We start from the raw sequence: 26,898 nt of genomic DNA on the forward strand, positions 1-26,898 counted from the left end.
TATATAAAGGTGGCAAACAGACACACTCTCTCTGGCATCGTCCAACTGCATTTCAAACAGTCCTCGATACTCAACGTTTAACCTATATCAAGTAAATATTCGATAACGGTCTGAAAAGTGTGTATCCAGTAAATATATGATGAGGGAGCAACATACATCAGACATTATAATGCATCTGTGTGATACGACATAACAAGAGACCAGAAAACTGACGCAACACACTAGTACAGCCTCACCACAGTACAGCAGTAGCACTGTACCACACGGGGTCAACTATGCTAACCGTTTCCGTGTAATACAGCAGCCTGCTCACAAGAAAATAGCTTCTGCTGAATATACTGCAGAAGTCCCCAGATACTATACATTATTCTCCCCGAATTTTATTTATCTTACTGCACAATAACAATAAACTACAACAGCTTTATTTCCTAACTGATAGGTACATATATTGGTTTCTTCTCACAAAGGGACTGTCACTATGAATACTCACAACACCTTTTTATGCGTGTAATATCTGTTAAAAGCCTAAATTACACCAATGTCTTCTGAAAACATGATTGACATATGAACAACAGCTTGTTTTCTCGTCTTTGTTGACTTGTCTTTGTATGTGTTTGTGACGGAGGAACCGTTGGGGCAGGATACGCTTACTTTTGGCAACCGCCAGGTATCATCACTATCTGGTAGTCATTCATACGCACATGCGTGTGATCATTAAAGTCGAAATCGTACCATGGTCTCTGCTTCGAGCAGAGCTTTCGAATGATTCTGAAAAGGGTTATGTGGCTTTTATTTGCAACTGCGTTTCTTGAGAGAACTCTCTTATTTTCAACATATCATCTTGATAATTGTACACTTCATTATCAAGGCATTTGTAATAATACGAGCATCACTAAATTTGTTATCTCAATTTCTATAGATAACGCCTGAATATTGATATAATAATTATAGAATGATGACCCTTTAACTACATTAATCGTCAACGCCAGAGAATAATCAGGCTCCAATATCTGCTGAAACAGATTTCATTGGGTGTAAAAGGCAAGATTGTGCTAAAACATATACTGAATATCAGTGATGTCACCAGGTGTTAATGAATAGTTTATATTTGTATATATTTGAGCTCCTCCGTCAGTTCCATCGTGTGCCAGATTGGGAGAACGTTGTCTTTTGACAACGTCTCAGCCATTCATACATTTGCATATATACTGATTCACTGTTGCAAATAACTCACTTTAACGTGTTTTAATCTTCGGGTGAATCTTTGGTTCTAAACATTAGAAAAAAGAAGAAAGTATATAAATCGCCTCTACCCTTTACGTATGCCCTTGACATGATGAAGCAGTAGTGATAGTGATGACTGTGTTCTTTTAAGGCGTGTTTAAACCAAAACTCATATCAAGAATAAAAACACGCGCAAATCAGTTTGACAATGTATAACTATATAAGGGTTTCCCAGAAAAACCGTACATCTAAAAGTAAAGACGTGTGTTTTCAGAAGAAAATGCTCTTAAAGTATAACACAAAGGTGTTTTCAAAGATAGACATGATCAAACGACTTGTTTTTACAGTCTGGTTGTTGTTATAAAGACTTATGACAAGCTTTAAAGTTGGACCATTTATTCCGCTGAATTTCACTCTCTACAGTTACCAAATGCAATCTCCTTTGTATTGATAAATGATTGTCACTTTTGCGTTGTAATCAAACAATAGGGATATATTAGCTATTTGTTTGTTGATTGCAATCTTCAATCCTACCAATCCAGTTCGGAATCTTAAAATTCGCAGTCTGATTTAATCAATATGTATTTTACAAATAGCGCCTACAGGGAAGGTGGTTAGTAAACACACAACTAAATATCTATATAGATACTTCTCCTATTAATTACATAAGCAGTATGCAAAATGTTAAATTGCATCATCAAATCAAGAAGTACATGTTTGATGGAAATTACAAATAATTCGTAGTTTGATAAGCTACACCCGGACAAGCGTTTTTAATAGTTACTTTTGAATTCAATCGTTTTGTTTGTGTTATTAATAAACTGTAAAGATATGTTACTGTCATGGAAATTCCAACTGTATGCATTCCCTTCTAACCAAAGCAGTAAGAATCTTGCAACATTTGTTTTGATGCTCTACATCACCATGGCTTTCGCTGTTTCATTGCAGCAGCTCAGATATTATTTATACAAAGCGCCATAACAACATGTAGATTGTATTCTGAATACAACTTTCGCTCATTTTCAAGGACAGCACACACATTTGCATTTCAATACAGTACACACTGTCTACCCCTTGATCCCGTTAATGAACGCTTTGACCAAAATTGATACTCCTGCTTATTTGTTTCGCTGCGTGTTTTTAAAATGCAAATTGAAATACAGACAGCCAATTCCAGATATTATGGTACTTCAAATGGCCATCAAACCCTTTCGTGGCAGCCCAAATGATACATTCCCGTGAAACATGAACTCGGGTAAGTGACATTTTGTGGGAGATACATCAAGCATAAAATCCCTCCTCTTATCATCATGTCCGGTTTCCTCAGGAACTTAATACACATTTCAGTAGTTGATATCTTAGCTTGAAGTAAAACGCAATATCATTTAAGTGCTTGGATATTGGTCTACAACACGTACTATGTCCAGTGTATACAATATGGAGAAACATAGATCACTTTTCCATTGTGAACATTCAATTCAGTTTTCAGATTCTCAAACAAATTTCAAGGCGTAAATAAATATGACAAGATTTTATTGAACCAATTCCATTGGTTTGAGAATATACATAAATACCCAGCATCACATTGCAGGTGATAATAACTCAATAATAGCCGATACCTGAAACAAAAAAATAGTAGAATAAAATTGGGATATATGGATAAGTCACAACGAAGTCTTGAAACTAGCTGCATGATAAGCTAAACCAAATATTAGAGAAAGCAGAGAATAATTTTGAAGATGTTTTATAAATGTCATCAGCTTTGTCGCGTAAAATAATAATACCACATAGGTAAATTATAAAATTTTGCAAACGAGACTGAAAGTGGGATACGATAAACAAATGATATCATATTTTGTGAAATACCTTTTCCCAATCCAATTCCGTATCCTCCAATTCCGCCGTAGAGACCACCATAGCCTCCAAGTCCTCCGTACAGACCTCCCATGCCTCCGTATAGACCTCCCACGCCTCCGTATAGACCTCCCATGCCTCCGTATAGACCTCCCACGCCTCCGTATAGACCTCCCATGCCTCCGTACAGACCTCCATAGCCTCCGTACAGACCTCCAAGGCCTCCGTGCAATCCACCCATTCCGTAGCCAATTCCGCCCAGTCCTCCTTTCAACCCGCCAATTCCACCATACAGACCGGTAGGCTCGGCAAAGGCGGTAACAGCCAGGCAGGCAACAAGAGCGGCGACTATCTTCATCATTTTGAGTATCTATTGAGTAAGGTGAAAATCGTTGTCAAGAAAGGGAAATAGCATGTTATCGTTACTCATCTGGTACATTCAGTTCACACCACTCATTGTGAATTATGTTATCAGTTTTACTTTCACCTGCATTCATATATTTCCCAATTTACAAGAACGTTTTATGTTACATATTCGTACTTTTATGAATTGGCTCAACATAAAGATTGAAAACAGCCAGATGCGCAGCAGATGAATCAAACATTAAAAGTATACATATATATCACAAGCAAACCTTAAAATAGTACTTACAGTTTGGTCTTGACTCGTATCTGTGTCTCAACGGCAGGTGAAGATAAGAGATGATGGAACAGTTTCCCCCATCCTTTATATATACCATTTGTGAATTATACGTGATTGATTTACCTTGGGCTGGCCACTTCCAGGTAAGTAACGCACCTCAGTTTAATGGTGTAAATTAAGCATTCTTTTCGCATCAAAGGGCCCGAGGTTATCACCCTACGGGTACACATGCGAGCTGGTATACATGAACATCGATTAAGGAAGTACAAGACAACGTATATAAAGGTGGCAAACAGACACACTCTCTCTGGCATCGTCCAACTGCATTTCAAACAGTCCTCGATACTCAACGTTTAACCTATATCAAGTAAATATTCGATAACGGTCTGAAAAGTGTGTATCCAGTAAATATATGATGAGGGAGCAACATACATCAGACATTATAATGCATCTGTGTGATACGACATAACAAGAGACCAGAAAACTGACGCAACACACTAGTACAGCCTCACCACAGTACAGCAGTAGCACTGTACCACACGGGGTCAACTATGCTAACCGTTTCCGTGTAATACAGCAGCCTGCTCACAAGAAAATAGCTTCTGCTGAATATACTGCAGAAGTCCCCAGATACTATACATTATTCTCCCCGAATTTTATTTATCTTACTGCACAATAACAATAAACTACAACAGCTTTATTTCCTAACTGATAGGTACATATATTGGTTTCTTCTCACAAAGGGACTGTCACTATGAATACTCACAACACCTTTTTATGCGTGTAATATCTGTTAAAAGCCTAAATTACACCAATGTCTTCTGAAAACATGATTGACATATGAACAACAGCTTGTTTTCTCGTCTTTGTTGACTTGTCTTTGTATGTGTTTGTGACGGAGGAACCGTTGGGGCAGGATACGCTTACTTTTGGCAACCGCCAGGTATCATCACTATCTGGTAGTCATTCATACGCACATGCGTGTGATCATTAAAGTCGAAATCGTACAATTGTCTCTGCTTCGAGCAGAGCTTTCGAATGATTCTGAAAAGGGTTATGTGGCTTTTATTTGCAACTGCGTTTCTTGAGAGAACTCTCTTATTTTCAACATATCATCTTGATAATTGTACACTTCATTATCAAGGCATTTGTAATAATACGAGCATCACTAAATTTGTTATCTCAATTTCTATAGATAACGCCTGAATATTGATATAATAATTATAGAATGATGACCCTTTAACTACATTAATCGTCAACGCCAGAGAATAATCAGGCTCCAATATCTGCTGAAACAGATTTCATTGGGTGTAAAAGGCAAGATTGTGCTAAAACATATACTGAATATCAGTGATGTCACCAGGTGTTAATGAATAGTTTATATTTGTATATATTTGAGCTCCTCCGTCAGTTCCATCGTGTGCCAGATTGGGAGAACGTTGTCTTTTGACAACGTCTCAGCCATTCATACATTTGCATATATACTGATTCACTGTTGCAAATAACTCACTTTAACGTGTTTTAATCTTCGGGTGAATCTTTGGTTCTAAACATTAGAAAAAAGAAGAAAGTATATAAATCGCCTCTACCCTTTACGTATGCCCTTGACATGATGAAGCAGTAGTGATAGTGATGACTGTGTTCTTTTAAGGCGTGTTTAAACCAAAACTCATATCAAGAATAAAAACACGCGCAAATCAGTTTGACAATGTATAACTATATAAGGGTTTCCCAGAAAAACCGTACATCTAAAAGTAAAGACGTGTGTTTTCAGAAGAAAATGCTCTTAAAGTATAACACAAAGGTGTTTTCAAAGATAGACATGATCAAACGACTTGTTTTTACAGTCTGGTTGTTGTTATAAAGACTTATGACAAGCTTTAAAGTTGGACCATTTATTCCGCTGAATTTCACTCTCTACAGTTACCAAATGCAATCTCCTTTGTATTGATAAATGATTGTCACTTTTGCGTTGTAATCAAACAATAGGGATATATTAGCTATTTGTTTGTTGATTGCAATCTTCAATCCTACCAATCCAGTTCGGAATCTTAAAATTCGCAGTCTGATTTAATCAATATGTATTTTACAAATAGCGCCTACAGGGAAGGTGGTTAGTAAACACACAACTAAATATCTATATAGATACTTCTCCTATTAATTACATAAGCAGTATGCAAAATGTTAAATTGCATCATCAAATCAAGAAGTACATGTTTGATGGAAATTACAAATAATTCGTAGTTTGATAAGCTACACCCGGACAAGCGTTTTTAATAGTTACTTTTGAATTCAATCGTTTTGTTTGTGTTATTAATAAACTGTAAAGATATGTTACTGTCATGGAAATTCCAACTGTATGCATTCCCTTCTAACCAAAGCAGTAAGAATCTTGCAACATTTGTTTTGATGCTCTACATCACCATGGCTTTCGCTGTTTCATTGCAGCAGCTCAGATATTATTTATACAAAGCGCCATAACAACATGTAGATTGTATTCTGAATACAACTTTCGCTCATTTTCAAGGACAGCACACACATTTGCATTTCAATACAGTGCACACTGTCTACCCCTTGATCCCGTTAATGAACGCTTTGACCAAAATTGATACTCCTGCTTATTTGTTTCGCTGCGTGTTTTTAAAATGCAAATTGAAATACAGACAGCCAATTCCAGATATTATGGTACTTCAAATGGCCATCAAACCCTTTCGTGGCAGCCCAAATGATACATTCCCGTGAAACATGAACTCGGGTAAGTGACATTTTGTGGGAGATACATCAAGCATAAAATCCCTCCTCTTATCATCATGTCCGGTTTCCTCAGGAACTTAATACACATTTCAGTAGTTGATATCTTAGCTTGAAGTAAAACGCAATATCATTTAAGTGCTTGGATATTGGTCTACAACACGTACTATGTCCAGTGTATACAATATGGAGAAACATAGATCACTTTTCCATTGTGAACATTCAATTCAGTTTTCAGATTCTCAAACAAATTTCAAGGCGTAAATAAATATGACAAGATTTTATTGAACCAATTCCATTGGTTTGAGAATATACATAAATACCCAGCATCACATTGCAGGTGATAATAACTCAATAATAGCCGATACCTGAAACAAAAAAATAGTAGAATAAAATTGGGATATATGGATAAGTCACAACGAAGTCTTGAAACTAGCTGCATGATAAGCTAAACCAAATATTAGAGAAAGCAGAGAATAATTTTGAAGATGTTTTATAAATGTCATCAGCTTTGTCGCGTAAAATAATAATACCACATAGGTAAATTATAAAATTTTGCAAACGAGACTGAAAGTGGGATACGATAAACAAATGATATCATATTTTGTGAAATACCTTTTCCCAATCCAATTCCGTATCCTCCAATTCCGCCGTAGAGACCACCATAGCCTCCAAGTCCTCCGTACAGACCTCCCATGCCTCCGTATAGACCTCCCACGCCTCCGTATAGACCTCCCATGCCTCCGTATAGACCTCCCACGCCTCCGTATAGACCTCCCATGCCTCCGTACAGACCTCCATAGCCTCCGTACAGACCTCCAAGGCCTCCGTGCAATCCACCCATTCCGTAGCCAATTCCGCCCAGTCCTCCTTTCAACCCGCCAATTCCACCATACAGACCGGTAGGCTCGGCAAAGGCGGTAACAGCCAGGCAGGCAACAAGAGCGGCGACTATCTTCATCATTTTGAGTATCTATTGAGTAAGGTGAAAATCGTTGTCAAGAAAGGGAAATAGCATGTTATCGTTACTCATCTGGTACATTCAGTTCACACCACTCATTGTGAATTATGTTATCAGTTTTACTTTCACCTGCATTCATATATTTCCCAATTTACAAGAACGTTTTATGTTACATATTCGTACTTTTATGAATTGGCTCAACATAAAGATTGAAAACAGCCAGATGCGCAGCAGATGAATCAAACATTAAAAGTATACATATATATCACAAGCAAACCTTAAAATAGTACTTACAGTTTGGTCTTGACTCGTATCTGTGTCTCAACGGCAGGTGAAGATAAGAGATGATGGAACAGTTTCCCCCATCCTTTATATATACCATTTGTGAATTATACGTGATTGATTTACCTTGGGCTGGCCACTTCCAGGTAAGTAACGCACCTCAGTTTAATGGTGTAAATTAAGCATTCTTTTCGCATCAAAGGGCCCGAGGTTATCACCCTACGGGTACACATGCGAGCTGGTATACATGAACATCGATTAAGGAAGTACAAGACAACGTATATAAAGGTGGCAAACAGACACACTCTCTCTGGCATCGTCCAACTGCATTTCAAACAGTCCTCGATACTCAACGTTTAACCTATATCAAGTAAATATTCGATAACGGTCTGAAAAGTGTGTATCCAGTAAATATATGATGAGGGAGCAACATACATCAGACATTATAATGCATCTGTGTGATACGACATAACAAGAGACCAGAAAACTGACGCAACACACTAGTACAGCCTCACCACAGTACAGCAGTAGCACTGTTCCACACGGGGTCAACTATGCTAACCGTTTCCGTGTAATACAGCAGCCTGCTCACAAGAAAATAGCTTCTGCTGAATATACTGCAGAAGTCCCCAGATACTACATTATTCTCCCCGAATTTTATTTATCTTACTGCACAATAACAATAAACTACAACAGCTTTATTTCCTAACTGATAGGTACATATATTGGTTTCTTCTCACAAAGGGACTGTCACTATGAATACTCACAACACCTTTTTATGCGTGTAATATCTGTTAAAAGCCTAAATTACACCAATGTCTTCTGAAAACATGATTGACATATGAACAACAGCTTGTTTTCTCGTCTTTGTTGACTTGTCTTTGTATGTGTTTGTGACGGAGGAACCGTTGGGGCAGGATACGCTTACTTTTGGCAACCGCCAGGTATCATCACTATCTGGTAGTCATTCATACGCACATGCGTGTGATCATTTAAGTCGAAATCGTACCATGGTCTCTGCTTCGAGCAGAGGTTTCGAATGATTCTGAAAAGGGTTATGTGGCTTTTATTTGCAACTGCGTTTCTTGAGAGAACTCTCTTATTTTCAACATATCATCTTGGTAATTGTACACTTCATTATCAAGGCATTTGTAATAATACGAGCATCACTAAATTTGTTATCTCAATTTCTATAGATAACGCCTGAATATTGATATAATAATTATAGAATGATGACCCTTTAACTACATAAATCGTCAACGCCAGAGAATAATCAGGCTCCATTATCTGCTGAAACAGATTTCATTGGGTGTAAAAGGCAAGATTGTGCTAAAACATATACTGAATATCAGTGATGTCACCAGGTGTTAATGAATAGTTTATATTTGTGTATATTTGAGCTCCTCCGTCTGTTCCATCGTGTGCCAGATTGGGAGAATGTTGTCTTTTGACAACGTCTCAGCCATTCATACATTTGCATATATACTGAATCACTGTTGCAAATAACTCACTTTAACGTGTTTTAATCTTCGGGTGAATCTTTGGTTCTAAACATTAGAAGAAAGAAGAAAGTATATAAATCGCCTCTACCCTTTACGTATGCCCTTGACATGATGAAGCAGTAGTGATAGTGATGACTGTGTTCTTTTAAGGCGTGTTTAAACCAAAACTCATACCAAGAATAAAACACGCGCAAATCAGTTTGACAATGTATAACTATATAAGCGTTTCCCAGAAAAACCGTACATCTAAAAGTAAAGACGTGTGTTTTCAGAAGAAAATGCTCTTAAAGTATAACACAAAGGTGTTTTCAAAGATAGACATGATCAAACGACTTGTTTTTACAGTCTGGTTGTTGTTATAAAGACTTATGACAAGCTTTAAAGTTGGACCATTTATTCCGCTGAATTTCACTCTCTACAGTTACCAAATGCAATCTCCTTTGTATTGATAAATGATTGTCACTTTTGCGTTGTAATCAAACAATAGGGATATATTAGCTATTTGTTTGTTGATTGCAATCTTCAATCCTACCAATCCAGTTCGGAATCTTAAAATTCGCAGTCTGATTTAATCAATATGTATTTTACAAATAGCGCCTACAGGGAAGGTGGTTAGTAAACACACAACTAAATATCTATATAGATACTTCTCCTATTAATTACATAAGCAGTATGCAAAATGTTAAATTGCATCATCAAATCAAGAAGTACATGTTTGATGGAAATTACAAATAATTCGTAGTTTGATAAGCTACACCCGGACAAGCGTTTTTAATAGTTACTTTTGAATTCAATCGTTTTGTTTGTGTTATTAATAAACTGTAAAGATATGTTACTGTCATGGAAATTCCAACTGTATGCATTCCCTTCTAACCAAAGCAGTAAGAATCTTGCAACATTTGTTTTGATGCTCTACATCACCATGGCTTTCGCTGTTTCATTGCAGCAGCTCAGATATTATTTATACAAAGCGCCATAACAACATGTAGATTGTATTCTGAATACAACTTTCGCTCATTTTCAAGGACAGCACACACATTTGCATTTCAATACAGTGCACACTGTCTACCCCTTGATCCCGTTAATGAACGCTTTGACCAAAATTGATACTCCTGCTTATTTGTTTCGCTGCGTGTTTTTAAAATGCAAATTGAAATACAGACAGCCAATTCCAGATATTATGGTACTTCAAATGGCCATCAAACCCTTTCGTGGCAGCCCAAATGATACATTCCCGTGAAACATGAACTCGGGTAAGTGACATTTTGTGGGAGATACATCAAGCATAAAATCCCTCCTCTTATCATCATGTCCGGTTTCCTCAGGAACTTAATACACATTTCAGTAGTTGATATCTTAGCTTGAAGTAAAACGCAATATCATTTAAGTGCTTGGATATTGGTCTACAACACGTACTATGTCCAGTGTATACAATATGGAGAAACATAGATCACTTTTCCATTGTGAACATTCAATTCAGTTTTCAGATTCTCAAACAAATTTCAAGGCGTAAATAAATATGACAAGATTTTATTGAACCAATTCCATTGGTTTGAGAATATACATAAATACCCAGCATCACATTGCAGGTGATAATAACTCAATAATAGCCGATACCTGAAACAAAAAAATAGTAGAATAAAATTGGGATATATGGATAAGTCACAACGAAGTCTTGAAACTAGCTGCATGATAAGCTAAACCAAATATTAGAGAAAGCAGAGAATAATTTTGAAGATGTTTTATAAATGTCATCAGCTTTGTCGCGTAAAATAATAATACCACATAGGTAAATTATAAAATTTTGCAAACGAGACTGAAAGTGGGATACGATAAACAAATGATATCATATTTTGTGAAATACCTTTTCCCAATCCAATTCCGTATCCTCCAATTCCGCCGTAGAGACCACCATAGCCTCCAAGTCCTCCGTACAGACCTCCCATGCCTCCGTATAGACCTCCCACGCCTCCGTATAGACCTCCCATGCCTCCGTATAGACCTCCCACGCCTCCGTATAGACCTCCCATGCCTCCGTACAGACCTCCATAGCCTCCGTACAGACCTCCAAGGCCTCCGTGCAATCCACCCATTCCGTAGCCAATTCCGCCCAGTCCTCCTTTCAACCCGCCAATTCCACCATACAGACCGGTAGGCTCGGCAAAGGCGGTAACAGCCAGGCAGGCAACAAGAGCGGCGACTATCTTCATCATTTTGAGTATCTATTGAGTAAGGTGAAAATCGTTGTCAAGAAAGGGAAATAGCATGTTATCGTTACTCATCTGGTACATTCAGTTCACACCACTCATTGTGAATTATGTTATCAGTTTTACTTTCACCTGCATTCATATATTTCCCAATTTACAAGAACGTTTTATGTTACATATTCGTACTTTTATGAATTGGCTCAACATAAAGATTGAAAACAGCCAGATGCGCAGCAGATGAATCAAACATTAAAAGTATACATATATATCACAAGCAAACCTTAAAATAGTACTTACAGTTTGGTCTTGACTCGTATCTGTGTCTCAACGGCAGGTGAAGATAAGAGATGATGGAACAGTTTCCCCCATCCTTTATATATACCATTTGTGAATTATACGTGATTGATTTACCTTGGGCTGGCCACTTCCAGGTAAGTAACGCACCTCAGTTTAATGGTGTAAATTAAGCATTCTTTTCGCATCAAAGGGCCCGAGGTTATCACCCTACGGGTACACATGCGAGCTGGTATACATGAACATCGATTAAGGAAGTACAAGACAACGTATATAAAGGTGGCAAACAGACACACTCTCTCTGGCATCGTCCAACTGCATTTCAAACAGTCCTCGATACTCAACGTTTAACCTATATCAAGTAAATATTCGATAACGGTCTGAAAAGTGTGTATCCAGTAAATATATGATGAGGGAGCAACATACATCAGACATTATAATGCATCTGTGTGATACGACATAACAAGAGACCAGAAAACTGACGCAACACACTAGTACAGCCTCACCACAGTACAGCAGTAGCACTGTACCACACGGGGTCAACTATGCTAACCGTTTCCGTGTAATACAGCAGCCTGCTCACAAGAAAATAGCTTCTGCTGAATATACTGCAGAAGTCCCCAGATACTACATTATTCTCCCCGAATTTTATTTATCTTACTGCACAATAACAATAAACTACAACAGCTTTATTTCCTAACTGATAGGTACATATATTGGTTTCTTCTCACAAAGGGACTGTCACTATGAATACTCACAACACCTTTTTATGCGTGTAATATCTGTTAAAAGCCTAAATTACACCAATGTCTTCTGAAAACATGATTGACATATGAACAACAGCTTGTTTTCTCGTCTTTGTTGACTTGTCTTTGTATGTGTTTGTGACGGAGGAACCGTTGGGGCAGGATACGCTTACTTTTGGCAACCGCCAGGTATCATCACTATCTGGTAGTCATTCATACGCACATGCGTGTGATCATTAAAGTCGAAATCGTACCATGGTCTCTGCTTCGAGCAGAGGTTTCGAATGATTCTGAAAAGGGTTATGTGGCTTTTATTTGCAACTGCGTTTCTTGAGAGAACTCTCTTATTTTCAACATATCATCTTGGTAATTGTACACTTCATTATCAAGGCATTTGTAATAATACGAGCATCACTAAATTTGTTATCTCAATTTCTATAGATAACGCCTGAATATTGATATAATAATTATAGAATGATGACCCTTTAACTACATAAATCGTCAACGCCAGAGAATAATCAGGCTCCATTATTTGCTGAAACAGATTTCATTGGGTGTAAAAGGCAAGATTGTGCTAAAACATATACTGAATATCAGTGATGTCACCAGGTGTTAATGAATAGTTTATATTTGTGTATATTTGAGCTCCTCCGTCTGTTCCATCGTGTGCCAGATTGGGAGAATGTTGTCTTTTGACAACGTCTCAGCCATTCATACATTTGCATATATACTGATTCACTGTTGCAAATAACTCACTTTAACGTGTTTTAATCTTCGGGTGAATCTTTGGTTCTAAACATTAGAAGAAAGAAGAAAGTATATAAATCGCCTCTACCCTTTACGTATGCCCTTGACATGATGAAGCAGTAGTGATAGTGATGACTGTGTTCTTTTAAGGCGTGTTTAAACCAAAACTCATACCAAGAATAAAACACGCGCAAATCAGTTTGACAATGAATAACTATATAAGGGTTTCCCAGAAAAACCGTACATCTAAAAGTAAAGACGTGTGTTTTCAGAAGAAAATGCTCTTAAAGTATAACACAAAGGTGTTTTCAAAGATAGACATGATCAAACGACTTGTTTTTACAGTCTGGTTGTTGTTATAAAGACTTATGACAAGCTTTAAAGTTGGACCATTTATTCCGCTGAATTTCACTCTCTACAGTTACCAAATGCAATCTCCTTTGTATTGATAAATGATTGTCACTTTTGCGTTGTAATCAAACAATAGGGATATATTAGCTATTTGTTTGTTGATTGTAATCTTCAATCCTACCAATCCAGTTCGGAATCTTAAAATTCGCGGTCTGATTTAATCAATATGTATTTTACAAATAGCGCCTACAGGGAAGGTGGTTAGTAAACACACAACTAAATATCTATATAGATACTTCTCCTATTAATTACATAAGCAGTATGCAAAATGTTAAATTGCATCATCAAATCAAGAAGTACATGTTTGATGGAAATTACAAATAATTCGTAGTTTGATAAGCTACACCCGGACAAGCGTATTTAATAGTTACTTTTGAATTCAATCGTTTTGTTTGTGTTATTAATAAACTGTAAAGATATGTTACTGTCATGGAAATTCCAACTGTATGCATTCCCTTCTAACCAAAGCAGTAAGAATCTTGCAACATTTGTTTTGATGCTCTACATCACCATGGCTTTCGCTGTTTCATTGCAGCAGCTCAGATATTATTTATACAAAGCGCCATAACAACATGTAGATTGTATCTGAATACAACTTTCGCTCATTTTCAAGGACAGCACACACATTTGCATTTCAATACAGTGCACACTGTCTACCCCTTGATCCCGTTAATGAACGCTTTGACCAAAATTGATACTCCTGCTTATTTGTTTCGCTGCGTGTTTTTAAAATGCAAATTGAAATACAGCCAGCCAAATCCAGATATTAAGGTACTTCAAATGGCCATCAAACCCTTTCGTGGCAGCCCAAATGATACATTCCCGTGAAACATGAACTCGGGTAAGTGACATTTTGTGGGAGATACATCAAGCATAAAATCCCTCCTCTTATCATCATGTCCGGTTTCCTCAGGAACTTAATACACATTTCAGTAGTTGATATCTTAGCTTGAAGTAAAACGCAATATCATTTAAGTGCTTGGATATTGGTCTACAACACGTACTATGTCCAGTGTATACAATATGGAGAAACATAGATCACTTTTCCATTGTGAACATTCAATTCAGTTTTCAGATTCTCAAACAAATTTCAAGGCGTAAATAAATATGACAAGATTTTATTGAACCAATTCCATTGGTTTGAGAATATACATAAATACCCAGCATCACATTGCAGGTGATAATAACTCAATAATAGCCGATACCTGAAACAAAAAAATAGTAGAATAAAATTGGGATATATGGATAAGTCACAACGAAGTCTTGAAACTAGCTGCATGATAAGCTAAACCAAATATTAGAGAAAGCAGAGAATAATTTTGAAGATGTTTTATAAATGTCATCAGCTTTGTCGCGTAAAATAATAATACCACATAGGTAAATTATAAAATTTTGCAAACGAGACTGAAAGTGGGATACGATAAACAAATGATATCATATTTTGTGAAATACCTTTTCCCAATCCAATTCCGTATCCTCCAATTCCGCCGTAGAGACCACCATAGCCTCCAAGTCCTCCGTACAGACCTCCCATGCCTCCGTATAGACCTCCCACGCCTCCGTATAGACCTCCCATGCCTCCGTATAGACCTCCCACGCCTCCGTATAGACCTCCCATGCCTCCGTACAGACCTCCATAGCCTCCGTACAGACCTCCAAGGCCTCCGTGCAATCCACCCATTCCGTAGCCAATTCCGCCCAGTCCTCCTTTCAACCCGCCAATTCCACCATACAGACCGGTAGGCTCGGCAAAGGCGGTAACAGCCAGGCAGGCAACAAGAGCGGCGACTATCTTCATCATTTTGAGTATCTATTGAGTAAGGTGAAAATCGTTGTCAAGAAAGGGAAATAGCATGTTATCGTTACTCATCTGGTACATTCAGTTCACACCACTCATTGTGAATTATGTTATCAGTTTTACTTTCACCTGCATTCATATATTTCCCAATTTACAAGAACGTTTTATGTTACATATTCGTACTTTTATGAATTGGCTCAACATAAAGATTGAAAACAGCCAGATGCGCAGCAGATGAATCAAACATTAAAAGTAGCCATATATATCACAAGCAAACCTTAAAATAGTACTTACAGTTTGGTCTTGACTCGTATCTGTGTCTCAACGGCAGGTGAAGATAAGAGATGATGGAACAGTTTCCCCCATCCTTTATATATACCATTTGTGAATTATACGTGATTGATTTACCTTGGGCTGGCCACTTCCAGGTAAGTAACGCACCTCAGTTTAATGGTGTAAATTAAGCATTCTTTTCGCATCAAAGGGCCCGAGGTTATCACCCTACGGGTACACATGCGAGCTGGTATACATGAACATCGATTAAGGAAGTACAAGACAACGTATATAAAGGTGGCAAACAGACACACTCTCTCTGGCATCGTCCAACTGCATTTCAAACAGTCCTCGATACTCAACGTTTAACCTATATCAAGTAAATATTCGATAACGGTCTGAAAAGTGTGTATCCAGTAAATATATGATGAGGGAGCAACATACATCAGACATTATAATGCATCTGTGTGATACGACATAACAAGAGACCAGAAAACTGACGCAACACACTAGTACAGCCTCACCACAGTACAGCAGTAGCACTGTACCACACGGGGTCAACTATGCTAACCGTTTCCGTGTAATACAGCAGCCTGCTCACAAGAAAATAGCTTCTGCTGAATATACTGCAGAAGTCCCCAGATACTATACATTATTCTCCCCGAATTTTATTTATCTTACTGCACAATAACAATAAACTACAACAGCTTTATTTCCTAACTGATAGGTACATATATTGGTTTCTTCTCACAAAGGGACTGTCACAATGAATACTCACAACACCTTTTTATGCGTGTAATATCTGTTAAAAGCCTAAATTACACCAATGTCTTCTGAAAACATGATTGACATATGAACAACAGCTTGTTTTCTCGTCTTTGTTGACTTGTCTTTGTATGTGTTTGTGACGGAGGAACCGTTGGGGCAGGATACGCTTACTTTTGGCAACCGCCAGGTATCATCACTATCTGGTAGTCATTCATACGCACATGCGTGTGATCATTAAAGTCGAAATCGTACAATTGTCTCTGCTTCGAGCAGAGCTTTCGAATGATTCTGAAAAGGGTTATGTGGCTTTTATTTGCAACTGCGTTTCTTGAGAGAACTCTCTTATTTTCAACATATCATCTTGATAATTGTACACTTCATTATCAAGGCATTTGTAATAATACGAGCATCACTAAATTTGTTATCTCAATTTCTATAGATAACGCCTGAATATTGATATAATAATTATAGAATGATGACCCTTTAACTACATTAATCGTCAACGCCAGAGAATAATCAGGCTCCAATATCTGCTGAAACAGATTTCATTGGGTGTAAAAGGCAAGATTGTGCTAAAACATATACTGAATATCAGTGATGTCACCAGGTGTTAATGAATAGTTTATATTTGTATATATTTGAGCTCCTCCGTCAGTTCCATCGTGTGCCAGATTGGGAGAACGTTGTCTTTTGACAACGTCTCAGCCATTCATACATTTGCATATATACTGATTCACTGTTGCAAATAACTCACTTTAACGTGTTTTAATCTTCGGGTGAATCTTTGGTTCTAAACATTAGAAGAAAGAAGAAAGTATATAAATCGCCTCTACCCTTTACGTATGCCCTTGACATGATGAAGCAGTAGTGATAGTGATGACTGTGTTCTTTTAAGGCGTGTTTAAACCAAAACTCATATCAAGAATAAAAACACGCGCAAATCAGTTTGACAATGTATAACTATATAAGGGTTTCCCAGAAAAACCGTACATCTAAAAGTAAAGACGTGTGTTTTCAGAAGAAAATGCTCTTAAAGTATAACACAAAGGTGTTTTCAAAGATAGACATGATCAAACGACTTGTTTTTAAGTCTGGTTGTTGTTATAAAGACTTATGACAAGCTTTAAAGTTGGACCATTTATTCCGCTGAATTTCACTCTCTACAGTTACCAAATGCAATCTCCTTTGTATTGATAAATGATTGTCACTTTTGCGTTGTAATCAAACAATAGGGATATATTAGCTATTTGTTTGTTGATTGCAATCTTCAATCCTACCAATCCAGTTCGGAATCTTAAAATTCGCAGTCTGATTTAATCAATATGTATTTTACAAATAGCGCCTACAGGGAAGGTGGTTAGTAAACACACAATTAAATATCTATATAGATACTTCTCCTATTAATTACATAAGCAGTATGCAAAATGTTAAATTGCATCATCAAATCAAGAAGTACATGTTTGATGGAAATTACAAATAATTCGTAGTTTGATAAGCTACACCCGGACAAGCGTTTTTAATAGTTACTTTTGAATTCAATCGTTTTGTTTGTGTTATTAATAAACTGTAAAGATATGTTACTGTCATGGAAATTCCAACTGTATGCATTCCCTTCTAACCAAAGCAGTAAGAATCTTGCAACATTTGTTTTGATGCTCTACATCACCATGGCTTTCGCTGTTTCATTGCAGCAGCTCAGATATTATTTATACAAAGCGCCATAACAACATGTAGATTGTATTCTGAATACAACTTTCGCTCATTTTCAAGGACAGCACACACATTTGCATTTCAATACAGTGCACACTGTCTACCCCTTGATCCCGTTAATGAACGCTTTGACCAAAATTGATACTCCTGCTTATTTGTTTCGCTGCGTGTTTTTAAAATGCAAATTGAAATACAGACAGCCAATTCCAGATATTATGGTACTTCAAATGGCCATCAAACCCTTTCGTGGCAGCCCAAATGATACATTCCCGTGAAACATGAACTCGGGTAAGTGACATTTTGTGGGAGATACATCAAGCATAAAATCCCTCCTCTTATCATCATGTCCGGTTTCCTCAGGAACTTAATACACATTTCAGTAGTTGATATCTTAGCTTGAAGTAAAACGCAATATCATTTAAGTGCTTGGATATTGGTCTACAACACGTACTATGTCCAGTGTATACAATATGGAGAAACATAGATCACTTTTCCATTGTGAACATTCAATTCAGTTTTCAGATTCTCAAACAAATTTCAAGGCGTAAATAAATATGACAAGATTTTATTGAACCAATTCCATTGGTTTGAGAATATACATAAATACCCAGCATCACATTGCAGGTGATAATAACTCAATAATAGCCGATACCTGAAACAAAAAAATAGTAGAATAAAATTGGGATATATGGATAAGTCACAACGAAGTCTTGAAACTAGCTGCATGATAAGCTAAACCAAATATTAGAGAAAGCAGAGAATAATTTTGAAGATGTTTTATAAATGTCATCAGCTTTGTCGCGTAAAATAATAATACCACATAGGTAAATTATAAAATTTTGCAAACGAGACTGAAAGTGGGATACGATAAACAAATGATATCATATTTTGTGAAATACCTTTTCCCAATCCAATTCCGTATCCTCCAATTCCGCCGTAGAGACCACCATAGCCTCCAAGTCCTCCGTACAGACCTCCCATGCCTCCGTATAGACCTCCCACGCCTCCGTATAGACCTCCCATGCCTCCGTATAGACCTCCCACGCCTCCGTATAGACCTCCCATGCCTCCGTACAGACCTCCATAGCCTCCGTACAGACCTCCAAGGCCTCCGTGCAATCCACCCATTCCGTAGCCAATTCCGCCCAGTCCTCCTTTCAACCCGCCAATTCCACCATACAGACCGGTAGGCTCGGCAAAGGCGGTAACAGCCAGGCAGGCAACAAGAGCGGCGACTATCTTCATCATTTTGAGTATCTATTGAGTAAGGTGAAAATCGTTGTCAAGAAAGGGAAATAGCATGTTATCGTTACTCATCTGGTACATTCAGTTCACACCACTCATTGTGAATTATGTTATCAGTTTTACTTTCACCTGCATTCATATATTTCCCAATTTACAAGAACGTTTTATGTTACATATTCGTACTTTTATGAATTGGCTCAACATAAAGATTGAAAACAGCCAGATGCGCAGCAGATGAATCAAACATTAAAAGTATACATATATATCACAAGCAAACCTTAAAATAGTACTTACAGTTTGGTCTTGACTCGTATCTGTGTCTCAACGGCAGGTGAAGATAAGAGATGATGGAACAGTTTCCCCCATCCTTTATATATACCATTTGTGAATTATACGTGATTGATTTACCTTGGGCTGGCCACTTCCAGGTAAGTAACGCACCTCAGTTTAATGGTGTAAATTAAGCATTCTTTTCGCATCAAAGGGCCCGAGGTTATCACCCTACGGGTACACATGCGAGCTGGTATACATGAACATCGATTAAGGAAGTACAAGACAACGTATATAAAGGTGGCAAACAGACACACTCTCTCTGGCATCGTCCAACTGCATTTCAAACAGTCCTCGATACTCAACGTTTAACCTATATCAAGTAAATATTCGATAACGGTCTGAAAAGTGTGTATCCAGTAAATATATGATGAGGGAGCAACATACATCAGACATTATAATGCATCTGTGTGATACGACATAACAAGAGACCAGAAAACTGACGCAACACACTAGTACAGCCTCACCACAGTACAGCAGTAGCACTGTACCACACGGGGTCAACTATGCTAACCGTTTCCGTGTAATACAGCAGCCTGCTCACAAGAAAATAGCTTCTGCTGAATATACTGCAGAAGTCCCCAGATACTACATTATTCTCCCCGAATTTTATTTATCTTACTGCACAATAACAATAAACTACAACAGCTTTATTTCCTAACTGATAGGTACATATATTGGTTTCTTCTCACAAAGGGACTGTCACTATGAATACTCACAACACCTTTTTATGCGTGTAATATCTGTTAAAAGCCTAAATTACACCAATGTCTTCTGAAAACATGATTGACATATGAACAACAGCTTGTTTTCTCGTCTTTGTTGACTTGTCTTTGTATGTGTTTGTGACGGAGGAACCGTTGGGGCAGGATACGCTTACTTTTGGCAACCGCCAGGTATCATCACTATCTGGTAGTCATTCATACGCACATGCGTGTGATCATTTAAGTCGAAATCGTACCATGGTCTCTGCTTCGAGCAGAGGTTTCGAATGATTCTGAAAAGGGTTATGTGGCTTTTATTTGCAACTGCGTTTCTTGAGAGAACTCTCTTATTTTCAACATATCATCTTGGTAATTGTACACTTCATTATCAAGGCATTTGTAATAATACGAGCATCACTAAATTTGTTATCTCAATTTCTATAGATAACGCCTGAATATTGATATAATAATTATAGAATGATGACCCTTTAACTACATAAATCGTCAACGCCAGAGAATAATCAGGCTCCATTATCTGCTGAAACAGATTTCATTGGGTGTAAAAGGCAAGATTGTGCTAAAACATATACTGAATATCAGTGATGTCACCAGGTGTTAATGAATAGTTTATATTTGTGTATATTTGAGCTCCTCCGTCTGTTCCATCGTGTGCCAGATTGGGAGAATGTTGTCTTTTGACAACGTCTCAGCCATTCATACATTTGCATATATACTTAATCACTGTTGCAAATAACTCACTTTAACGTGTTTTAATCTTCGGGTGAATCTTTGGTTCTAAACATTAGAAGAAAGAAGAAAGTATATAAATCGCCTCTACCCTTTACGTATGCCCTTGACATGATGAAGCAGTAGTGATAGTGATGACTGTGTTCTTTTAAGGCGTGTTTAAACCAAAACTCATACCAAGAATAAAACACGCGCAAATCAGTTTGACAATGTATAACTATATAAGGGTTTCCCAGAAAAACCGTACATCTAAAAGTAAAGACGTGTGTTTTCAGAAGAAAATGCTCTTAAAGTATAACACAAAGGTGTTTTCAAAGATAGACATGATCAAACGACTTGTTTTTACAGTCTGGTTGTTGTTATAAAGACTTATGACAAGCTTTAAAGTTGGACCATTTATTCCGCTGAATTTCACTCTCTACAGTTACCAAATGCAATCTCACTTGTATTGATAAATGATTGTCACTTTTGCGTTGTAATCAAACAATAGGGATATATTAGCTATTTGTTTGTTGATTGTAATCTTCAATCCTACCAATCCAGTTCGGAATCTTAAAATTCGCGGTCTGATTTAATCAATATGTATTTTACAAATAGCGCCTACAGGGAAGGTGGTTAGTAAACACACAACTAAATATCTATATAGATACTTCTCCTATTAATTACATAAGCAGTATGCAAAATGTTAAATTGCATCATCAAATCAAGAAGTACATGTTTGATGGAAATTACAAATAATTCGTAGTTTGATAAGCTACACCCGGACAAGCGTATTTAATAGTTACTTTTGAATTCAATCGTTTTGTTTGTGTTATTAATAAACTGTAAAGATATGTTACTGTCATGGAAATTCCAACTGTATGCATTCCCTTCTAACCAAAGCAGTAAGAATCTTGCAACATTTGTTTTGATGCTCTACATCACCATGGCTTTCGCTGTTTCATTGCAGCAGCTCAGATATTATTTATACAAAGCGCCATAACAACATGTAGATTGTATCTGAATACAACTTTCGCTCATTTTCAAGGACAGCACACACATTTGCATTTCAATACAGTGCACACTGTCTACCCCTTGATCCCGTTAATGAACGCTTTGACCAAAATTGATACTCCTGCTTATTTGTTTCGCTGCGTGTTTTTAAAATGCAAATTGAAATACAGCCAGCCAAATCCAGATATTAAGGTACTTCAAATGGCCATCAAACCCTTTCGTGGCAGCCCAAATGATACATTCCCGTGAAACATGAACTCGGGTAAGTGACATTTTGTGGGAGATACATCAAGCATAAAATCCCTCCTCTTATCATCATGTCCGGTTTCCTCAGGAACTTAATACACATTTCAGTAGTTGATATCTTAGCTTGAAGTAAAACGCAATATCATTTAAGTGCTTGGATTTTGGTCTACAACACGTACTATGTCCAGAGTATACAATATGGAGAAACATAGATCACTCTTCCATTGTGATCATTCAATTCAGTTTTCAGATTCTCAAACAAATTTCAAGGCGTAAATAAATATGACAAGATTTTATTGAACCAATTCCATTGGTTTGAGAATATACATAAATAGCCAGCATCACACTGCAGGTGATAATAACTCAATAATAGCCGATACCTGAAACAAAAAAATAGTAGAATAAAATTGGGATATATGGATAAGTTACAACGAAGTCTTGAAACCAGCTGCATGATAAGCTAAACCAAATATTAGAGAAAGCAGAGAATAATTTTGAAGATGTTTTATAAATGTCATCAGCTTTGTGGCGTAAAATAATAATACCACATAGGTAAATTATAAAATTTTGCAAACGAGACTGAAAGTGGGATACGATAAACAAATGATATCATATTTGTGAAATACCTTTTCCCAATCCAATTCCGTATCCTCCAATTCCGCCGTAGAGACCACCATAGCCTCCAAGTCCTCCGTACAGACCTCCCATGCCTCCGTATAGACCTCCCACGCCTCCGTATAGACCTCCCATGCCTCCGTATAGACCTCCCACGCCTCCGTATAGACCTCCCATGCCTCCGTACAGACCTCCATAGCCTCCGTACAGACCTCCAAGGCCTCCGTGCAATCCACCCATTCCGTAGCCAATTCCGCCCAGTCCTCCTTTCAACCCGCCAATTCCACCATACAGACCGGTAGGCTCGGCAAAGGCGGTAACAGCCAGGCAGGCAACAAGAGCGGCGACTATCTTCATCATTTTGAGTATCTATTGAGTAAGGTGAAAATCGTTGTCAAGAAAGGGAAATAGCATGTTATCGTTACTCATCTGGTACATTCAGTTCACACCACTCATTGTGAATTATGTTATCAGTTTTACTTTCACCTGCATTCATATATTTCCCAATTTACAAGAACGTTTTATGTTACATATTCGTACTTTTATGAATTGGCTCAACATAAAGATTGAAAACAGCCAGATGCGCAGCAGATGAATCAAACATTAAAAGTATACATATATATCACAAGCAAACCTTAAAATAGTACTTACAGTTTGGTCTTGACTCGTATCTGTGTCTCAACGGCAGGTGAAGATAAGAGATGATGGAACAGTTTCCCCCATCCTTTATATATACCATTTGTGAATTATACGTGATTGATTTACCTTGGGCTGGCCACTTCCAGGTAAGTAACGCACCTCAGTTTAATGGTGTAAATTAAGCATTCTTTTCGCATCAAAGGGCCCGAGGTTATCACCCTACGGGTACACATGCGAGCTGGTATACATGAACATCGATTAAGGAAGTACAAGACAACGTATATAAAGGTGGCAAACAGACACACTCTCTCTGGCATCGTCCAACTGCATTTCAAACAGTCCTCGATACTCAACGTTTAATTTATATCAAGTAAATATTCGATAACGGTCTGAAAAGTGTGTATCCAGTAAATATATGATGAGGGAGCAACATACATCAGACATTATAATGCATCTGTGTGATACGACATAACAAGAGACCAGAAAACTGACGCAACACACTAGTACAGTCTCACCACAGTACAGCAGTAGCACTGTACCACACGGGGTCAACTATGCTAACCGTTTCCGTGTAATACAGCAGCCTGCTCACAAGAAAATAGCTTCTGCTGAATATACTGCAGAAGTCCCCAGATACTACATTATTCTCCCCGAATTTTTTTTATCTTACTGCACAATAACAATAAACTACAACAGCTTTATTTCCTAACTGATAGGTACACATATTGGTTTCTTCTCACAAAGGGACTGTCACTATGAATACTCACAACACCTTTTTATGCGTGTAATATCTGTTAAAAGCCTAAATTACACCAATGTCTTCTGAAAACATGATTGACATATGAACAACAGCTTGTTTTCTCGTCTTTGTTGACTTGTCTTTGTATGTGTTTGTGACGGAGGAACCGTTGGGGCAGGATACGCTTACTTTAGGCAACCGCCAGGTATCATCACTATCTGGTAGTCATTCATACGCACATGCGTGTGATCATTAAAGTCGAAATCGTACCATGGTCTCTGCTTCGAGCAGAGGTTTCGAATGATTCTGAAAAGGGTTATGTGGCTTTTATTTGCAACTGCGTTTCTTGAGAGAACTCTCTTATTTTCAACATATCATCTTGATAATTGTACACTTCATTATCAAGGCATTTGTAATAATACGAGCATCACTAAATTTGTTATCTCAATTTCTATAGATAACGCCTGAATATTGATATAATAATTATAGAATGATGACCCTTTAACTACATAAATCGTCAACGCCAGAGAATAATCAGGCTCCATTATCTGCTGAAACAGATTTCATTGGGTGTAAAAGGCAAGATTGTGCTAAAACATATACTGAATATCAGTGATGTCACCAGGTGTTAATGAATAGTTTATATTTGTGTATATTTGAGCTCCTCCGTCTGTTCCATCGTGTGCCAGATTGGGAGAATGTTGTCTTTTGACAACGTCTCAGCCATTCATACATTTGCATATATACTTAATCACTGTTGCAAATAACTCACTTTAACGTGTTTTAATCTTCGGGTGAATCTTTGGTTCTAAACATTAGAAGAAAGAAGAAAGTATATAAATCGCCTCTACCCTTTACGTATGCCCTTGACATGATGAAGCAGTAGTGATAGTGATGACTGTGTTCTTTTAAGGCGTGTTTAAACCAAAACTCATATCAAGAATAAAAACACGCGCAAATCAGTTTGACAATGTATAACTATATAAGGGTTTCCCAGAAAAACCGTACATCTAAAAGTAAAGACGTGTGTTTTCAGAAGAAAATGCTCTTAAAGTATAACACAAAGGTGTTTTCAAAGATAGACATGATCAAACGACTTGTTTTTACAGTCTGGTTGTTGTTATAAAGACTTATGACAAGCTTTAAAGTTGGACCATTTATTCCGCTGAATTTCACTCTCTACAGTTACCAAATGCAATCTCCTTTGTATTGATAAATGATTGTCACTTTTGCGTTGTAATCAAACAATAGGGATATATTAGCTATTTGTTTGTTGATTGTAATCTTCAATCCTACCAATCCAGTTCGGAATCTTAAAATTCGCGGTCTGATTTAATCAATATGTATTTTACAAATAGCGCCTACAGGGAAGGTGGTTAGTAAACACACAACTAAATATCTATATAGATACTTCTCCTATTAATTACATAAGCAGTATGCAAAATGTTAAATTGCATCATCAAATCAAGAAGTACATGTTTGATGGAAATTACAAATAATTCGTAGTTTGATAAGCTACACCCGGACAAGCGTATTTAATAGTTACTTTTGAATTCAATCGTTTTGTTTGTGTTATTAATAAACTGTAAAGATATGTTACTGTCATGGAAATTCCAACTGTATGCATTCCCTTCTAACCAAAGCAGTAAGAATCTTGCAACTTTTGTTTTGATGCTCTACATCACCATGGCTTTCGCTGTTTCATTGCAGCAGCTCAGATATTATTTATACAAAGCGCCATAACAACATGTAGATTGTATCTGAATACAACTTTCGCTCATTTTCAAGGACAGCACACACATTTGCATTTCAATACAGTGCACACTGTCTACCCCTTGATCCCGTTAATGAACGCTTTGACCAAAATTGATACTCCTGCTTATTTGTTTCGCTGCGTGTTTTTAAAATGCAAATTGAAATACAGACAGCCAAATCCAGATATTAAGGTACTTCAAATGGCCATCAAACCCTTTCGTGGCAGCCCAAATGATACATTCCCGTGAAACATGAACTCGGGTAAGTGACATTTTGTGGGAGATACATCAAGCATAAAATCCCTCCTCTTATCATCATGTCCGGTTTCCTCAGGAACTTAATACACATTTCAGTAGTTGATATCTTAGCTTGAAGTAAAACGCAATATCATTTAAGTGCTTGGATATTGGTCTACAACACGTACTATGTCCAGAGTATACAATATGGAGAAACATAGATCACTCTTCCATTGTGATCATTCAATTCAGTTTTCAGATTCTCAAACAAATTTCAAGGCGTAAATAAATATGACAAGATTTTATTGAACCAATTCCATTGGTTTGAGAATATACATAAATAGCCAGCATCACACTGCAGGTGATAATAACTCAATAATAGCCGATACCTGAAACAAAAAAATAGTAGAATAAAATTGGGATATATGGATAAGTCACAACGAAGTCTTGAAACCAGCTGCATGATAAGCTAAACCAA

General features: G+C 37.3%; 5 long non-coding RNA genes across 5 annotated transcripts; all 5 read right to left on the reverse strand.

The window, feature by feature from the left end:
- Positions 1–2,740: 2,740 nt before the first annotated feature.
- LOC125378331 lies at positions 2,741–3,277 on the reverse strand. Its single transcript, XR_007220197.1, has 2 exons — positions 3,091–3,277; positions 2,741–2,843 (listed from the first exon to the last, which is right to left on the reverse strand). It is a non-coding gene; the product is annotated as an uncharacterized LOC125378331 (long non-coding RNA).
- Positions 3,278–6,737: 3,460 nt separating this feature from the next.
- On the reverse strand, positions 6,738–7,274 carry LOC125378332. Its single transcript, XR_007220198.1, has 2 exons — positions 7,088–7,274; positions 6,738–6,840 (listed from the first exon to the last, which is right to left on the reverse strand). It is a non-coding gene; the product is annotated as an uncharacterized LOC125378332 (long non-coding RNA).
- Positions 7,275–10,731: 3,457 nt separating this feature from the next.
- LOC124124659 lies at positions 10,732–11,268 on the reverse strand. Its single transcript, XR_007220199.1, has 2 exons — positions 11,082–11,268; positions 10,732–10,834 (listed from the first exon to the last, which is right to left on the reverse strand). It is a non-coding gene; the product is annotated as an uncharacterized LOC124124659 (long non-coding RNA).
- A 3,456-nt stretch (positions 11,269–14,724) lies between these two features.
- LOC125378333 lies at positions 14,725–15,261 on the reverse strand. Its single transcript, XR_007220200.1, has 2 exons — positions 15,075–15,261; positions 14,725–14,827 (listed from the first exon to the last, which is right to left on the reverse strand). It is a non-coding gene; the product is annotated as an uncharacterized LOC125378333 (long non-coding RNA).
- A 3,459-nt stretch (positions 15,262–18,720) lies between these two features.
- On the reverse strand, positions 18,721–19,257 carry LOC125378334. Its single transcript, XR_007220201.1, has 2 exons — positions 19,071–19,257; positions 18,721–18,823 (listed from the first exon to the last, which is right to left on the reverse strand). It is a non-coding gene; the product is annotated as an uncharacterized LOC125378334 (long non-coding RNA).
- Between the last annotated feature and the right edge of the window lie 7,641 nt (positions 19,258–26,898).

The sequence above is a fragment of the Haliotis rufescens genome, unplaced genomic scaffold (assembly GCF_023055435.1).
Source record: "Haliotis rufescens isolate VD_foot unplaced genomic scaffold, xgHalRufe1.0.p SCAF_12, whole genome shotgun sequence".
Lineage (NCBI taxonomy): Eukaryota > Metazoa > Mollusca > Gastropoda > Lepetellida > Haliotidae > Haliotis > Haliotis rufescens.